Source organism: Solea senegalensis, linkage group LG19, assembly GCF_019176455.1.
Source record: "Solea senegalensis isolate Sse05_10M linkage group LG19, IFAPA_SoseM_1, whole genome shotgun sequence".
In the NCBI taxonomy this organism is placed as follows: domain Eukaryota; kingdom Metazoa; phylum Chordata; class Actinopteri; order Pleuronectiformes; family Soleidae; genus Solea; species Solea senegalensis.
Window position 1 is genome coordinate 11,147,334 of NC_058038.1, and position 17,796 is coordinate 11,165,129.

General features: G+C 41.6%; 1 long non-coding RNA gene across 1 annotated transcript in view; it reads right to left on the minus strand.

Annotated features, from left to right (window-relative positions):
* Positions 1–17,796, minus strand: part of LOC122784919 — a 58,057-nt gene that overhangs the window by 25,186 nt on the left and 15,075 nt on the right. Inside the window, exon 3 of the long non-coding RNA XR_006362230.1 lies at positions 12,453–12,512. This is a non-coding gene — a long non-coding RNA (uncharacterized LOC122784919). The remainder of the gene's footprint in view (positions 1–12,452; positions 12,513–17,796) is intronic.

Here is a 17,796-nt window from a genome sequence, read left to right on the forward strand (position 1 = left end):
AGACTCTTCTGACATTGTCCTCACTGTGGGGATCATCTATAGTCATCTGGGCACAGTTTATGGACACAAAACAAAAAGGGTAAAGCATCACAGTGTTGAGCACAAAATTAAATAAAACCACCTCTGTTGAGCGGTTGAAGACGAGGACGGCACGAGACACAAGTTCAAACACTGCAAAGTCTCTCGGTCGATGACTTTCCACTGGTGTAAAGACATTTCAGGAGACAGGGGAAGGCATGTCTCTTTCATCCCTCACCACAGACAAACTTAGACATATAAAAACATCTATGCTGAAAAGTGGCAATAGTCCTTTTAATTCCAGACAAACCCAATGTGAAGAACTTAATTATAGAACGAGGGCAACCCAGCCCCTTTGAAAATTACACTTACAGTAAGACCTTTGAAGCAAATACATCCTTTATCCTATTTTTTTTCTTTTGTTCAATGCTTTGTCTCTTGTAAAGCATGCCATTGACTACTGTGGTTTCTCGCTGCTCTCTGTCTTCTCTCGTCTGTCTCCATCCCTGTCAGGCATTTGCTCATCAAAGAACCACTTTTGGACACAGGCTGGAGGGTTAAAATACTTAAACCCCTGGTTGATGTGCTGATTTTTTAACACATTTTTACACAATCAATAATTTCAAAAAATTTACGATAATTTGGCCATTTCATTGAACACGTCCCAAACCAAGAGCACTTGCTGATTAGATTTAGTTTTTCTAATTTGAATTTGACTGTTAGGTAAGTAATGCATAATTATTCATCAGTATGGTTGGCATTATTTTCTTTGTGCTCTCCTTTGCGTTTGCAGTAGGTGTTAATCGCTTTAATATAGACTTTGGGAGTTGTTTGACTGTGAATATTCATCTAAAAAATATTGTAGGCTGTTTTTACTGAGTTGCCTTTCAGCGGCTCTGAGTGACGTTCCTTCTGTAACAAAGCAGTGGCATTGTGTGTAGATCTTTAGGCTTTTATTTTGAAGGTAAGCTGTGAGACGCATAGACTGTTTAACAGTTAGTTGCCCTCTTTTCAAATGACCAAAGCTCCGTGTTAATAGCATAGTTTAGTTGCTATAACATGTAGTATTCTGGCACTTTTGCAAGTTGTTTCAGTGTGTAAGATGATTTTTGTCAGAATACGATAATATGCGATTATTTTAAAGTCACAGTACAATAACTCTGTATTTTCCATCTGGCAACATTGGTCCCAGATTTGAGTTTAAAGATAATCCCTATAATGATCAAACAATGTATACAACTTGCTATAATTTCATATCAGTGGGGAGGTGCTAAAAAAGATTGGGCAATATAGATTAAATCCAGCTACAACTGCTATGAATGAGCCAGGTGCTGCCCCAAAAACCACAAGCTGCCAAAAGGAAGAAGCACTGTCTATCTATCAACTGTTTAACCAACACAAACATGAGGGGATAACCCCACCACACTTAAATAAACTCAAATGTGCAGTGCAATCTTATGACGTGACGGTCATAAATGAAAAACAGACGTTCGATAAGAATGCCGTTAATTTCTTTCTGTTGTATGTGGTTTGTCTGATACAAGTTAACGACTTCCTGTGAATTAGCTCATTAATTCCTTCCCATAAAAGCACCACATTCACGCATGAAGCCAACACACACAGACGGCCATGTTTTCAATCTCATCTCTCATATCAGTGAGTGGGTGTTGGCAGGTGTGAGCAGAGGTGTTGGGTTCGGCAGTAAATCAGCTGGGTTTCACGATCAAACACTTGTCATTATTCCCAGCGCTTTCATCTAATCTCATAAAAGTCAGACTGCGCTGATGGACTGAGTTTGCTTGCCAGGCCAGCCGGGCCCCCTCTGCTGGCACCTCTGTGGGTGTGGCTCTGATGGTGGCATGTGGCATCACATGAGGTGAACTTCCTCTTCCCACCCCTGAGATAATGGTGTAATTCCCTTTTTTTGAAGTTGTTTTTTTTAGTGTTCTGTGCACATCTGAGAGCTCTACATTGAATGAATCTTACAGTAAGATAGATGTGCTATTTCGTTCCACTACAACATCAAATTTGCATGTGGAAAATAGGTGGCAGGAAGAAGGGATGAAGCATCTTAGAGGAAGACTAATAAAATGTCTGAAGCCACCGCAAACGCAGAACGACAGAAACAAACATCAAAGTCAATCGACTGGCTGTTTGATCTCCCCAAGTTTTTCCTCTCTTTTTAACATCACTCTGGCCCGTTTACACTCTGGTCTTCATTATCCTCCTCTGCCCTTAAAATAATTTAAAATCTATCAGGGTCTGACATGCAAAGGGGGGAACACAGCGTTTGAGCTATAGAATAAGACAGAACTGTGCTGTGACCACTTACTTACAGAGGATCAACCAGTCAATGACAAAATTGTACATCTTATTGTGGGATCTTGCATCGCTTTGAACGATGGCGGTTATTATGGATGCTCCGATGTCAACCTCCAGGGAAGTTTATGGTTTGCCTTTTGACAAATGGGCAAGAGGGAGATAAAACGTTTTACACACAGACACCCCCTCCCTCCCAAAATAAAATAAATCAATAACCAGAAAAAAGGCAGCTATTAAATTGTTGGACAGCTCCATTTGGAATAAAACTGGGATTTTGGCTGCTGTGTAAAGGCTTTTGGAACTGGTGCAGGCCACACACACCAAACTGATAAACTGGTGTGGTCAGGATGTATCAAACACGTGCTGGTGGACCAATAAAGACCAGGAACACTGGCAGCTTCAGTACAACTCATTCTCATTCACAGCGTTCTGAGATTTGGCCAGCCTCGGAGAAGACATCAATATTGTAGGCTTCACTGAAACATTTAACCCAGAATAAAGACATTTAATCCTGAAAGTTGACTGAGGTTATAGATGATTGTGCTATATGTTTGAGTGTCAGCCTGTGTTTTTAGGCTGTAGCATGTGTGTGTGTGTGCGTGTGTGTGCATGTGTGTGCGTGTGCAGAGCCTCAAAGAGACAAGGCCACTTGTGCCCATGGCGTCTGGTAGAGCTCGTGACTGTGTCTGTTTAACTCCGCTAACAGAACACCGTTCCACAAAGACCATCACGCAACCCACAGATGTGCCACAGAACAGACAGGGCAGCACCACAACCAACAAGAAGCAGTAATAACCCCCAGCCCACACACACACACACACACACACACGCACACAGACGCACACACAGGACTGAAGTTTCAAACTCACACATTCCCATGAAACTAGTGGAATATAATCATGCAGATAGTTTCAGATGACCCAAAATGAGGTTTTATATCTACCTGAGTACAATGGACACTGCTTATTAGACTAAACCAAGTGTTCTACACATTGTCAGAGTTTTCATATGGACCATCATCAATTATGAAATCTTTGCTAAAGCGGAAATGTGAAAAAGGGCGATTTAATATGGAATAATGGGGGGGGAAAAAATTAATTGTGTGGTTGAAAAATAATACATGGAGATTTTGTATTTATGGGGCCATTAAACGATAAGTATAGGTTACAATGACATTTTTACTGTGGACAAAAGTTTAGATGTTAGATATATATTACATATATAAAATATATCCCACGCATATTTTGAATTTATCACAAATAAATCAGCCAAAAAAGTATTGGTCCTGTGAGGTATTTGGCAGTAATTTGTATAAAGGTGAAAATGAGGGAAATCAGTACATGTATGTGCTTTGGAATGAACATAGTATATAAAGTTCTTTCATGTATGAGAGAATGTATAGGCATGTACATGTACACAGTGATGGGATCAAGTTCCTTGTATGTGCACACACATACTCAAAGACGCTGTTGAGGTGGCATTAAAGGCGGTACGAAGCGGCGTGGTTGAAAACCGATGAATGTCCTTCAGTGTGTACCTCAGGATGAGCGGAGCGAAAAAACGTTTTTCTGCTAAATCTGCCTGTCCTCAGAGTCAGAGGTGAAATTGTCTTTACATTCACAGTTAGGCCGCTTTGCGAGTGCTGACTGGGGCTGACATGCAACATGGGCCCCGGACTTCAAAGCCTCCAAAGAAAATATATAAATACAAAACCATTAGCCAGCTTGTTTTCTTTAGTTAACATTTCAAACACACTACGGAGTGGATCATGTTTTCAGTCCCCGTTACACGAAAATGTTGATGTTGTTTTTCTGACGGTCCCGGGGCAAACTGCAGCGCTCCAGCTGGAAACTCCTCAGCACCCTTGAAAAATGACTGCACAAACACAGAGCCGAGGTAGATGGAACACGACCTCCTTTGGACTATGTGGACTTTCCTGCCAGCTGCCCACTAGGATACAATTTGCATTTGGCCCTCAGCACAGTAGAGTAACACAAGCATGGGTTTCAATGTCAGCATTAGATTAAACATACACAACCCAGAGGTGGTAGCATCACAGAGGAGAGAGAGAGAGAGAGAAAACAGGCGACGCTGCTGAAATATATCATTACATTGCACATACCATTCTCAAGGGTGTGTGTGCGTGTGCCGGTGTTTTGGGAGGGGAAGAGGGTGAGAACCATTTTTATTAGACACTAAGAAGTTTATAAACAGAGCCACTTGACACAGTGAACTTAAGATTGGAGGGTGATCCTCTGTGTAGACAGATTACCACCTCATTAAACAAACCAAGACCTCAAAGGGTAACAAGCCCATGGATTCACATGCCACAGTGAGAGAGAGACAGAGAGAGACTGAGAGAGACAGAGAGAGTGACCCGAATCCAGTAGCCACATGAGACAGTAACAGCTGTCTATCCAAGAGAGGTTTTTACAATTCCAAACATTTATTGGACGGAAATCAAGAAATATGTCTCTTTTTTTGTCTTACTTATTTTTGCCCACAAAATTACATTCAAGCTATAAAAATGCTTATGTGTTAGGTATATAATAGCACTATGGGACTATTTTTATACCTACACTGAGCTGAAAAAACATAATAAAATAAATTTAAAAAAAAAGAAGATGTGACTCAGTAAAAGTAATGCTTATAGGAGAAAAATAAAAACCTGTTGCCATTTCAAGAAGCTCTTCTAACGGCACAGACAGCTGTCAGGAGAACAGTGACTCTGACTGGAATAGACTATAAGAGCATAATGAAGCACTGGCCTCAGCAGCATCAAGGCATGCATGACAAAATCAGCGAAAAGTGAGGAAAGATGCCATGATTATGGCTTGGTCAGCTAACTTTGAAGAGTGGCTATTTCTGTCAGTGAGGACATCAAATCTTCTAAGTCCAATCATTCACTTCAACCTCGTTTGACTCACAGATAATGGGGGAAAATGGGATTGTCTACTGTAAACACAATCATTTTGACATTTGCAAGTATTCGCTCTCTTGCCAAGAGCTGAGTGAAGATTGACATCAGGGTGGACACACTTCACTTGTATACTGGGTCACGGGACGCAGTCCAACTGAACAGCATTTAACTGGGCATGGAAACACAATGCTAAGCTAAGTGGCCAGCATCATTCAATGAAAAGATTACCTATCTGAAAATGAACTGTGCCTTCATTGGTTACAACAGATCAGATTCGAGAGCGCATTAAAATAAAAAAAACAAAAAAAGAAAGGTTGACGAAAGTGCTTTAGTCCCAACGACCTAAAAGGTATAAAACACAAAATCAATAAAAAGATAAAAGTAAACAGTAAAATAGTATAAAGGTCAAATCTAGATAGAAGTGTCTGGGGTTGTATATTCTCATCCTGAAGTGAAGGCCAAGGAGAAGAGGTGGGTCTTTATGAGTGATTTAAAATGTTCAATGGTGGAGGCAGATTTCATTTCCAAAGTTTAGGGGCAAAAGGAATAAGAAGCCAGTGGAGGGAGCGCAAAGCAGGCGTGATGTGGTCTCTTTTGGTCTAAGCCAACATACAGGGAATTACAATAATCCAGCCGAGATGTTGTAAAAGCATGGACTAGAGTCTCTAAAACTTTAAGAGGAAGACAGGCCTTCACTTTGTCGTGCAATATGAGACAATTCCCCAGATTCAATAAAGCACTTTCACAACTAAAATGACAATATTGCAATTCTTTGTGCCGGCGAAACTGGTGAGATCCCATCTCATCCAATCAGAGACAAGAAGCAGACAAGCAGTGGCAGAGTGACACTATACTGCAGAAGAAAAACAGACCTGTACTCACTTCAAAGAGCCAGGGGGATGCTTTTAAAAAGAATCACACCGGCAATAAACTACAACAGAAGTTCCTCACTTTTCCATTACATGACGGGGACTTTTCAAGGTTACGTCGCCCCGAGTGGTCCTCCTCTCTGCTGTAACTCTAAAGTCCATATCAGTGATGGGAGCGGTCAAATTATTTACATTTCAAAGACAAGAGGACAACGCGCTGCTGTGTAACGTGGGGACGGCAGACACAGCAGGCCGTAATTTTAGCACAGCGCCACTCGCAAATCACACTAACTACTTGATATAATGTGGATGCACGATGGGCTGAAGTTTTTGTGTCTTTCATCCTGCTACCCCTGGAGTGAAATGACAGATATTAAGATGATAAATATGCCACAGGAACTCGCATTGGGAATAAATTGCCTCTCAGAGACAGCAGCAAAAACCCTCCTCCCCGACATGACTAAATGAAGTAATTACAGGCAGGACATGAAAGAGGTGCCCTGCCCTGTCAACTGAATGAGAGCATTATATTATATCAGCTCTTCACTTAGTCCAAATGGGTAAACATGAAAACAAAGCAAATATGAATGGAATTACACACAATGTGGACGGAAGAAAAAAAGAATCACAATTTGTCACCTGGAGGAAGGCAGGCTGTCAAAAACTGACTCACGCCATGAGAGAGACACAGGACAGTTCACAGAGAGGGGACTGACAGGACAGCGAGCAGGTTACACAGGAAGGAAGGCGGTGCAGACAACAGCAGCAGGTTGAAAAGGTGACACCTGACAGAGCCTGCAGTCGATGGCTGTGACTGTGAATTAGAGCAGGATCTTGAGCAGTTGCAGCTCCCTCCTGAGGTTGCTGTTCGAAACAGCATTGGCTGCCTCACATGTTTTCAGCTTCATATACGATACAGTGCATGTGACAAACCTGAGAAATTGATAACACTCATATTGGCATAATCAGTGACAGATTGGAATGAAAACACCCCGTGGCATTTCCAGACCACGCAGGTCGATGCTGGTTTTGACAGGTAACTGTGAGCAAGTGATTCCGCATGTTAGTCTGGATCTGAGGGCATAATAATATAACCTGGACATGTTTATGCATCATCGAGGAGCACAACAGAGCACGCGTATGTGTCGACAAAGCTGAGCTGAACTAAATTAAACAAAAAGATATTAAACTAAACCAAGTTGCGTCAAACTATGTGCAACAAAACAAGACAAAGCAAAGTTACACTATAATATACCGTTGTATGTTTCCACCTATTCTATAACTTGGCTGTCAAACGGCAGCCTAAACACTACTGTTTCACATCACAACCCTGAAATTGAAGCAAATATTTCAGCGCTTTGTTATTGAGAGTGTCCATTTATGGTGATGGAAACCAATATTCCCTTTGTTCATATGGTACTCACTTCTTGTGAATACCATACATGATATACATGTGTATTCACTTGCCAATGATTAGCCAATGATTAGCCAATGCAAATCAACCTGAACCCTAAGACAAATGCAGTATCCGGCCATTTTATTAGGTACACAGGACACCTTTGTAAAGCGGTAGGAGATGATCGTCTGTATACCTAAGTTGTAATGAATGGTTATTATTGCCTGTCTATCATTTTGAACCAGTTTGGTCACTCTCCTCTGATCTCTGGCATCCACAAGGCCTTTTTCACATCATTCTCTGTAATGCCCACAGACGTTTCAGAAGTTCTCTCTATACGATACGATATAATGTGAAGTGAATATCTCTTGGGTGTTAAATGAAGAGCAATAACACTTTTAGCAAGACCAGCGGTCGGAGCGACCGTCATTCATTTATTTTTGTGTTCCTTTTCACCCCAACGCATTCCACGGCTTCCTTTGATTCCTGCTCTTATATGTGGCACTCACTCTGTGCTGAAAGAGAAATTAGAGGTAAAGATGACAAAAGCATCCTGCAAATTACAAGGTTTTGTGTTTACTATTCTGAGCTTGAACACGACGTTCTGTTCGGCAGCGTGCTGGTCTTTTTTTCCCCCTTATCTCCGGGAAAAAAGAAAGGAACAAAAAAGAAAATACCACAGTGGACTGTAAGTTCAGAGTGAAAAACATAGGGCCATAATTATAGCTAAGGATGAAGAGTGAGTCCCCATGAGGGACTCTCATTTGCTCATCTTCATTTGTCCCTCACATGAGAGCGCGGCCGACTCGTGTCTTGCTGAGCAGAACATGTCAACAGTCATTCCAGTAATGACTATATATGCCAATGTCAGAGTGTTGGGCCCTAAATGCCATTCTCTGAAGACATGATTTAAACAAAAGATGAGCTGGGTAACACCATTCACAAAAAGTTAATCAGCTGTGACAGTGGTTTTGGCTCATGTGCTGAATGCAGCTTGAATATTTACAATTATTTACATTTATATGTATGTGAGAATGGATATCATCCATACGTTTGTTTTTGTTTTTTTAGAAGAGTTCTCGGTCTGCCATCTGGACACAGATGAAACTGGACTGTCACAATGACTAAATACTGACTTCTTGGATAAAAGAAAAACTACATCTGTAAGGGAAAGAACTGCCTGAAAAACAGAACAGACTCTTTGTGCTCTCCCTTTACTGATGTTTGTGTTGACGGACGACTATTACATTTTCTGTTTTAATCTTTAATTTTTTCCAAACGTGTTTTAATAGATGTCAGCAAATGGCTCCTGGAAGTATTAAGTCAGTGAAAACAACAAAGTTCTGTATTTGTTGAGCGTGGATTTAGGGAGTAAATGGTTAAATGTGGAGACAGTTCATTGTAACGATAAAATGAGACTTTAAATAACTGGAAACTTTAAGAAGATATAATAACTTCAATTTTTGCACTGGATAAACAAACAAGCTATTATAGCATGGAAACTGATGAGGTAGTTATGGAGTATTGGCAGATTTTGTTATGACCAAACATGGTAAGCTGTTTCCCTGTTTCCACTCTTTGTGCAAAGCTAAGCTAACTGGCTACCAGTGCATCATGGACTGATACTACCATTAAAACTATTATATCACATTTTAACTTAAGCTTCACTTCAACATTTACTGTGTTGTGATTTTAAAACAAGATGGAGTATTACTACATGAGGTGCCATCAAATTGCAGCCTTGGTGAGTTGCTAAAAGAATCGTTTAAAATTAGGATTTGGAAATGATTAATTGTTCGGCCTAGAGCTGAAACAATTACTCGATTATTAATCGTCAATAATTTTGATAATCAATTAATTGGTTTGAAGCTTTTTTCATTATTAAAACAAGATTTCTGATTGTTTCAGCTTCTTAAATGTGAATATTTTCTGGTTTCTTTCTTGCTCCACATCACAAAGAAATCATTCAAACTGAATCATGTTGGTATGTGAACAAAAACAAGACATTTCCAGATTTGACAAACACCGATCAACATTTTCAAACATGTTCTGACATTTTATGGGCAAAGCGATTACTCGATTAATTGAGAAAATAATTGACAGATGAATCGATGGATTATGAAAATAATCGTTAGTTGCAGCTCTAGTTCGGTCCTACCTCTTATCTTACGATTTGCGACGGTGCTTAATACAAGCATATTTTCAAATGTCAAACTACACCGTTAACTATTTGCGATCACATTATTTCTCTGATAAGTGTTTTCTTTCATCATTGCAATGGCTCAACACCAGGAAGCAAAGATGCTGATGAAGATTATAGTGACTTCATTAACAGAAGTTAACCTATGAGGAATTCTAATATCGCTGTGTGTGTTAATGCTTTGATCGAGGAGTCGCACCCCTGCTTCCTTGACCTCTGCCATATGGTGCCTTGTCTGTTTATCTGCCCGTGAGCTTGTGCACACACTGGCTAAGATGCCTGAGCATCATTGTACATGTATTTCCCTTCAGGCTCAACCTCCTCCTCCTCCTCTCAAGTGGATATCAAAGGCCTGCATTTACAGTTATCTCTGCTTGGCTGCGCCACGGAAGTAATCATTGCAGGTCAGGGGTTAGTGCTCTGGCCCAAGACAGAAACGCAACTGACTGACATCAACTTCAAAGGAAAGCGATCCTCTTAAAGACTGTTGTTTTAGCTCTGGATATCACAATCGGGAGGGTGGAAAAGGGACAGTAAGAGAGTAGTGGAGTGTGTTGTCTGAATGGGCGGTGGTGGGTGGGGGCGCCTTGTGTCTCTGAAGAGAAGTAGAAGAGAGAAAGACTACCTTTGAATAATTAGAACCAACAAGATCAAAGAACAGGCTCAAGTTTGGTCTGCTTAACCTCTGTAACACAGAAACGGAGGAACAACAAAAAAACCATCATTTTATTCCGTCCTGTTGTTATTCCTCTGGTAGGCGAAACCCAAAACCATGTCAAACATAATGGAAAATATTTGAGGTCTTCTTTTATTAACCAAGAACAGCTTTGATGTTTGACGTCTTTATTTGTTTTAGAAGAAGAAAGGGAAGAGGCGATATGGCACGCAAGCGATCTTCTTTTGGAGAGAGCGCACACACACACACGAAAAGGGGGGGTGGAATGAATGATACGAATGCAAACCGAGCTTGTTCTTATACATAATCAATTAAACATCATTATCGGCCCTTTCAAGAGTGACGAGATGAAAGAGAAGCAGAAAATGAAAAAAGTGGCAGCATTTTGTTGGAACACGAAAGCCTTCCTGCTACTGTGCTCTGCTCCCTGGCACGTTCACTGACGTTGCATCGCTACACAGCCTATGAAATGAGAAAAGCCTGGTTTGCTTTAGTATTTAAGTGTTTATATTGGTGCAAGCAAAAAAGATTATGTTATAAGCTGAGTCAAACTTGCTGTCATATTTACATGGCAAAGCATGTTATTTTTTTATTCCTTGACATCCAAACTGAAAAAAAAGAGGGGGAATGTTGGGTAAACTGCAGATCCGAGAAATCTGGCAAACTGACTCCACCAACTGCCTTAAATTTAAGTGCCTCTCAGGGGAAACATAAAACAGCTTTGTTTCTGTGGAGAAGAAATTATCCACACCGCTTTTGTTTCATTTCACCCTGTGCAGCTAAAACATCATATTTATCTGACAGTTGTGACAAACTACAGACAAACTGAGAGTGTGTGACTCCTGCTTCCATCATCTCAGTTTGAGTCGCAAAACTGGATGAATAACGCCAGGTCAAGTGGAAACAAAGCATTATTTCACTGGGCTTTATGGATTTATAAAGATATGCAGCTCTACAAAGCCACTCTTATTCCTTATAAAGATACATACAGCGCCAGCCTCTTCAGCTTGCTGGGTGTGAAAACAGGTGGGGGGGGTGGGGGGGTTGGGGGGTACTGTGGAATCTTTCATGAACATCCTGTCAAGAGGGAAGGCTGCGGGTGGAGCAGCATCACAGCAAACGTCAGAAGAGTCAGCATTTCAGGGTGGTCAGCAGGAGTGTGGGTGCAAGAGGTCAGACAAACAGTGTGTGAACTATTCCACACAAGGCCACACTATCACTGTCCTGTCAGTGCATCCTTGTGTGTGGGTGGGTGCACCAGGCATTAAGACACTGACTCTTGGCCTGCCATCAGTTTTATCTCTGATTATCATTAGAGGTAGAAGAAACCCTAAAATTCTTAATTTGGAAACCACTTTCATTTATCCAGAGCTCCTTTCTTCATCTGAATTCCGCACTGACTGGGTTAGGAAATCATGGGGTTTAATGTATTTCTTAAGTGATGGTGCAGTGTGGAATGGAATTGAGCTTTACTATGGGTAACCTTGTCGTGCAGTCTTTATTTGAAAGAAGCCCTCACTTGTCTGCTTAACACTGTGTGAAGGTAATTGTTGCATTGCACATAGCAATAAAGTAGAATTGCCTCTTTTTGGAAGCAATCTGTACAGCAGAGACCTGGAGTGAGATTTGAAATGTATGGAGCAATAATACGACAAGGAAACCTTTGGTTTACTCTAAACAGAAGTTGGATCAGATAATCTGCTGAAATAAAAACAAAAAAAAACACGACTACACAAGAATGTCGGTGTTGCCTTTGTGTAAACACTGTTGCACAACGCATTATAAATGCACAACAGAGAAGACATTTGATCTTTTGTCCGTGACAATTCACACACACACACACACACTCATTCACACACAGACACACTGCTAAATAATGCCAACAAGGCCTTCTGATCAGCGTCAGGGCCGGCAGAGGTGACGTCCCATTCGACAGGATTCACACGCTCCCCGCTTTCCAGCACAAAAGGGGCAGAACAACAATATTATAGTGTCCGCTGAGTGCCTACCCCCCCAGTAAAAACATTTCTGTGAGAGTGGGCTTGACCTACCTCGTCTCCCGTATAAAAACACAAAGCTGAGTGTACTCCAACAGCTGCCGCCTGGGCGCCCTATGGAGAAGAGAAGAAGAGCTTTGAAGATCTTGACCTTCTGGAACAATAAAACGCCATCATCAAACAACTCTCCTGAGACAGACTGCTGACCCACAGATCCAAGTGTCTGCTGGGGATAACTCATATGAAACTGTAGGGATCACTGTGTGCCTATGCCTCTGCATGTGTATGTGTATATTTGCGGCACAGATAACGTAGATCTGGACCAGTCTGCTGACATGTGGAGTGCTTACACAGTGTTACACAGCGATAGGAAACCACTGCAAGAAAAAGCATAATCACTGTTGTGATGTGGTTTCGGCATCATAGTGTGTCCATTTGTCATTTACCTTAGCATTACTCACACAGACTGAGTCACGCTCGATGTTTAAATTCTTCGTCACCCTCAATTACAATGCTCAAAATGACTCAATCAAAAAATAAACCTGTGTTGTGTGTCTCGACACGAGGAGAGTGGACACTGTAGAGAGTGATGACAGCACATTACTCATTCAAAATGAAATGTTAACATTCTTAATTCACCACCCTCAATGAAAGATGATTAGGATTAAGAATTTGTTTCACTTGTTTAAAGTAAAGAATTTGTTTCACTGTTTGCTGTTTTACCAGACAAAAGGGGATGCCTGCAGGCAAAAATCTGCCAGCCAGAAATGCTACATCTCACTTCTCACCAAATAATTACGTTGTATTTTGAAACACAAAATGTCGAACTTCTCCTCTCATTTCAGCACAGCGAATTGACCACAGATGAATACTATGGTGGTGTTGCACTGATGACTACAAATACCTTTCTACACATGGCCCCTGTGGTATCTGCTCTGGGAGAGAGATCAGAGGGGCTGAACGGTAAAAAAAGAGGCTCATCTGAGTCGTCTCCCAATATAGGCACACCCGTGTGCAATATGGTGCTTTGTGTGGCTTCAAGGTCAAGGCAAGACCTCCTTGCATGGCAAAAGGAGGAAGTGCTGATATTTACCACCTCAAAAAATACACCAAGTGGTGGTTTCTCAAAATGAGCAACAAACAACACATACCACAAATAACATTTGGGCCCTTTCTGTTTCCCGTAGTCACTGCAGCGTTTCAGGAAATGTCTGTATCCACATGAAAATATGACTCTAAATGCTGTAGTACATATGCCAGGCCTGTATATAGTATTCAAATTAGAATGTATATAATCACAGAAACAGAGGAAGAAGACCAAACAGAAGCAAAGAAGAGAAAAACAACAATCACAACGATTGCTAGAAGTGCAAGCGCAAGGTGGGATTATGACATCACTTTCCCAAAGAATCGTATTGGTTCTCTATATGAAAACACAAGGGTGGCGTTTTGAGATTTCTCCACTCTGGGACCCATTTTCAAAAAAATATAATACAATTAATTATATAAATTGTGAATAAAAAGTGGATTCACCTAGAGTTTTCTTTTGGACACTTCCTTAGAAAGGCATGGCTCTGATTTCCAGGTCCTACACTACTCACCACCATCTAGAAGGTCAAACAAGCCATTTTTCTCCTATAACCTTGCACTAGGACAAACTGGCGAAAGGTCTTGCAGGGCAAATATGCCAGCTGGGTTTTCTTGCTCATCACACAGGGTTTTTTGAAGGCCCCTTGTCTCTGTCCACATGTTAATCTTTACAGGGCACTCAAGGAAGTGGCGTTGACAGCCTAGATTTGGGGTCAAGAGGGGGCCAGGGGTCAAGCACTTCCTGCTGACATGAAAGCACGTCCACGCACACCTTGCTCTTGGTATCTGTCGTCTGCCCCATGACCATCTGTACCTACATAATCTGGGGCTCATCGGGCCCAAACAAAAGCCATGTGTTAATTACCTTTGAAGGTGTAATGACTTCAGGGCTGCAGCCGATCTTCATCTGGTTTCAAAGCGAGGGCCAGAGAACAGGTTACGCTTCAGACACGTTACAGTTGTCATATATGCCCTATACCTACCTGCTATGCTTTCATTTCGGGGGGATAACAGAACCTTTTGGTTTCTCGAAGAATCGCCTCCCGTATCAAATCCAGAGGTACACAACTCATTCACTTGGGCTTTTGTGGACTCTTAAACAAGTAAATAAGGGAGAAATGTTTGACACGTGAGAACTGGGCCTACACCTGTCCTCCAGATGTGAGGCCATTCACATTGGTGGAATTTTGTTTTATTTTTCATCATAATTGTTTTTGTACTCCTCACTTTTAGAAATATGACATCCTGGTGGTGGAACTTAGGATTTAGCTCTACTTTCTTCTCATTCACAATCAGCTTTTTTCCGGTTTACACACCTTCAGGAAAGACACAAAAAAGTAAACATTGTGGTTTACATTAGCTCTTTTTTTCTGGCGAGGGTCAAAAAAGGAACCCCCATCCTCATATTCCTTAAGCATTATTAAAAGATCACATCCAGATACAGATAGAGAAAAGGTGCTGGTAGCAATCTGGTCATTAGTCATCACAAAAACAAGATGATGAGTCCTGCTGAAGGACCTTCTAGCACTCTTTGTGAGTAACGCCTGAGTAACACTTTCTTCTTACCACAAATCACCACCTTCTTCCTGCCACAGGAGAAAGGGAAGTGGGTGCTGTAGGTTCCCAAACAGATATGTTACCTTGTTTTGAATAAATGTTTCCACTGGCTGACCACAAGTGACCTCAAAGCAAAGATGAGAACTATGCGGGAAGACACCCAGATTTCAATGGCTTAGTGGCTTTTATAGTAGGCACCCTGTACTATTGTACCTTGGTTTAATTAGCTTCAATATATCTCAATCCGTCTTCCTAATTAGATCCCCCGACAGTAATTATACCTACCTGTGTTTGTGAGAGGATACGTGCTGTATGCATTTGAATACATCAAAGAGCAGTGAGGGCTTGGCAGCCACATGAGTTATGTACTGTCTATCCCACTTCAGTCTCTTGCAGATATGCAGTCATTCTCTACATCCTCTGGACTGAGAATAAACAAACACACTCCTTAATCCTTTGAAAACTTTTTTTTTACTTTTGAATTTCCAGTCAAAGGATGGTCAGGGGCCCCAAGACACCTCCTGGTCCTCAGGGCATCTACAGGAGAGTCTGTATGATGTGGGAAGGCGAGCCCATCTGAGCTTCTGACCTACAGGTAAAGACAGACTGAGGTCCTGTGAAGCCGACGCCGTGCAGTGAGGCAGCACTGCCAGCCAGAGAAGTTGGTTATAAATATCCACCTCACACGACACTTTCCTCAGCTTCCTCCAAAAGCAAACACTTCAGATGCTACCTTGTAATTTATCACTGCTCTCTTCCCCTGTGGAGGGAATATCAAGGGTGAGGGAAACATTGAGCTGAAAGATTGCAGTGTGTACGGTTGCTTTAATTTTCCATGTTTAATTTTGCCTTTTCATGTTGCTCATTCATATGTATTGAGCTCCATCTTGCATTGCAACATTCACTGCATAAAAGAAACCGGAAAAAACAGAAAAACAAACTTTTTTAATCCAGAATGAGACGCAACAAAATCTTATAGCAAATATCCAACACACGCAACAGTGTACTGTTCGCGTTTAATATGAAAACTGTCCCTACCCACTTATGCCACACACTAATTTGTGATTTAAATGTGTGTTTCTTTCACTTTGAGGGTGTAAAAAAAAAGGCATAGAAGATGAGTTGAGATTCCTGGTTAGAAAATTCCCAGGCCTGGAAGAGCCTGTGGAAAGTAATCAAGTAGCACAGTGATGTCATTCTGATGAAAGGCAGGCTGTCAGACAGTTGGCGACTATGGGTGCTCTTTGGCATGGGCCACAGCTTGCTATAGACAAAAATATGACATCAAAGCAGGTACCAGGCCAGGATAAGAGGCTGGCACTGATCATTGTCTTCTTTGATTACAGTAGCCTCATCTTCTCACAGAGAGGATAAAAGCAAACGGCTGCTCGGTGTTAAGAGAGTGTCAGAAATAATGAGGCACATACCATGCACTAATGGTGTCCAAGTGGCTCAGTGGACTGAAGCACATACCGTGTACTCAAAACATTATGGGCCGGTGTACCGTGCATGGATTAAATCTAGTCTTATAGTCTAGAACTAGACTTAATCCCTGTCTGAAAAACTACTGCAAAGCATTTTGAATGAGCAACAGATTAATGCTCTGTGCCAACGTCTCCCTCTTTTTCATGTTTCTGTCCTTCATGAAACCACAGTGAAACAAAAATCTTTTCAATCTATGCTAAATGCTAAATCTCCTGCCAACCTTCAGTCTTTAAAATCAACACTCTCAAGAACAGTTTCAAATACAGCTCTCTCTCTCTCACATAATTGAATAATGACCATGTTTTACAGCAGGGTGTGGACTTCAAAAGAATTTCCCCACAGAGACTACCAGGTTAAAGGACAGAAAATGAATTATGTGTTGTGGTTCCACTGACATGACCTGTAATAAGGACTTTTCCATGTCCTTTGGTGAATCTTTTGGCATAAATAAACATTTCCAAGACAAAAGGGTTTGATTCTCCTTCTGTCTGCGTAGAGATGAGAATAGGCATAGGAGAAGGAGGACTGCCGCCTCTCTGATGATAATAATAGCAGGTCCCGAATGTTAATAGGTCTACGCTCCCTCCTTAGTTGCTACCTGGCAGAGGGAACTTGCAAAGGGTGATTCAGGAAGCTGGTATAAATGTAAAACTCCAACACAGCTAGGTTCCTCTCATTCATCCTCCTGTAAACCAGCACATTCCTACACATTAACATGCATGTGCCCCCATAGTCCTGACCGACACAAACATCCATCTTGCTTAGTGTGAATGGTGTGACAGCGCTGTTTACAGGCAATGGCAGCTACTTTGCGACAATCACTCAGATGATGAAAGATCAACAACTAACAGGTGACCTGTCGGCTGAACTATTTGGTTACCCCTCTGTGCCACAAGAGACCCCTAATGCAAGCTGTCCTATCTTGAAAGAGTCCATTTTTATCAGACAGGGCATCATCTGCAAACAATAGACGGACTGCTCTTACGAAATAAGAGCCTGCTCGACAGATGTCTCCTGCCTCCCTTACGCTCTCTTTCTCCCCATTTACATCCACATCTTAGATGGTACCTCTTGACTCTTAAGTCAGGATCAAGGTTGTTTACCATTTCCCTGGGTAATATCAGGGACATGTGGTGTGGGTACATTAAAGGAATGCCACCACGTGTTAACACCCAGGAACCTCTGAACATGTTCGTTTTGGATTTTAAACAATAGCGTCAAGGGGACTGAGGATTGCCTGTAGGTGACGCAAAACAGAAGCCAAAGC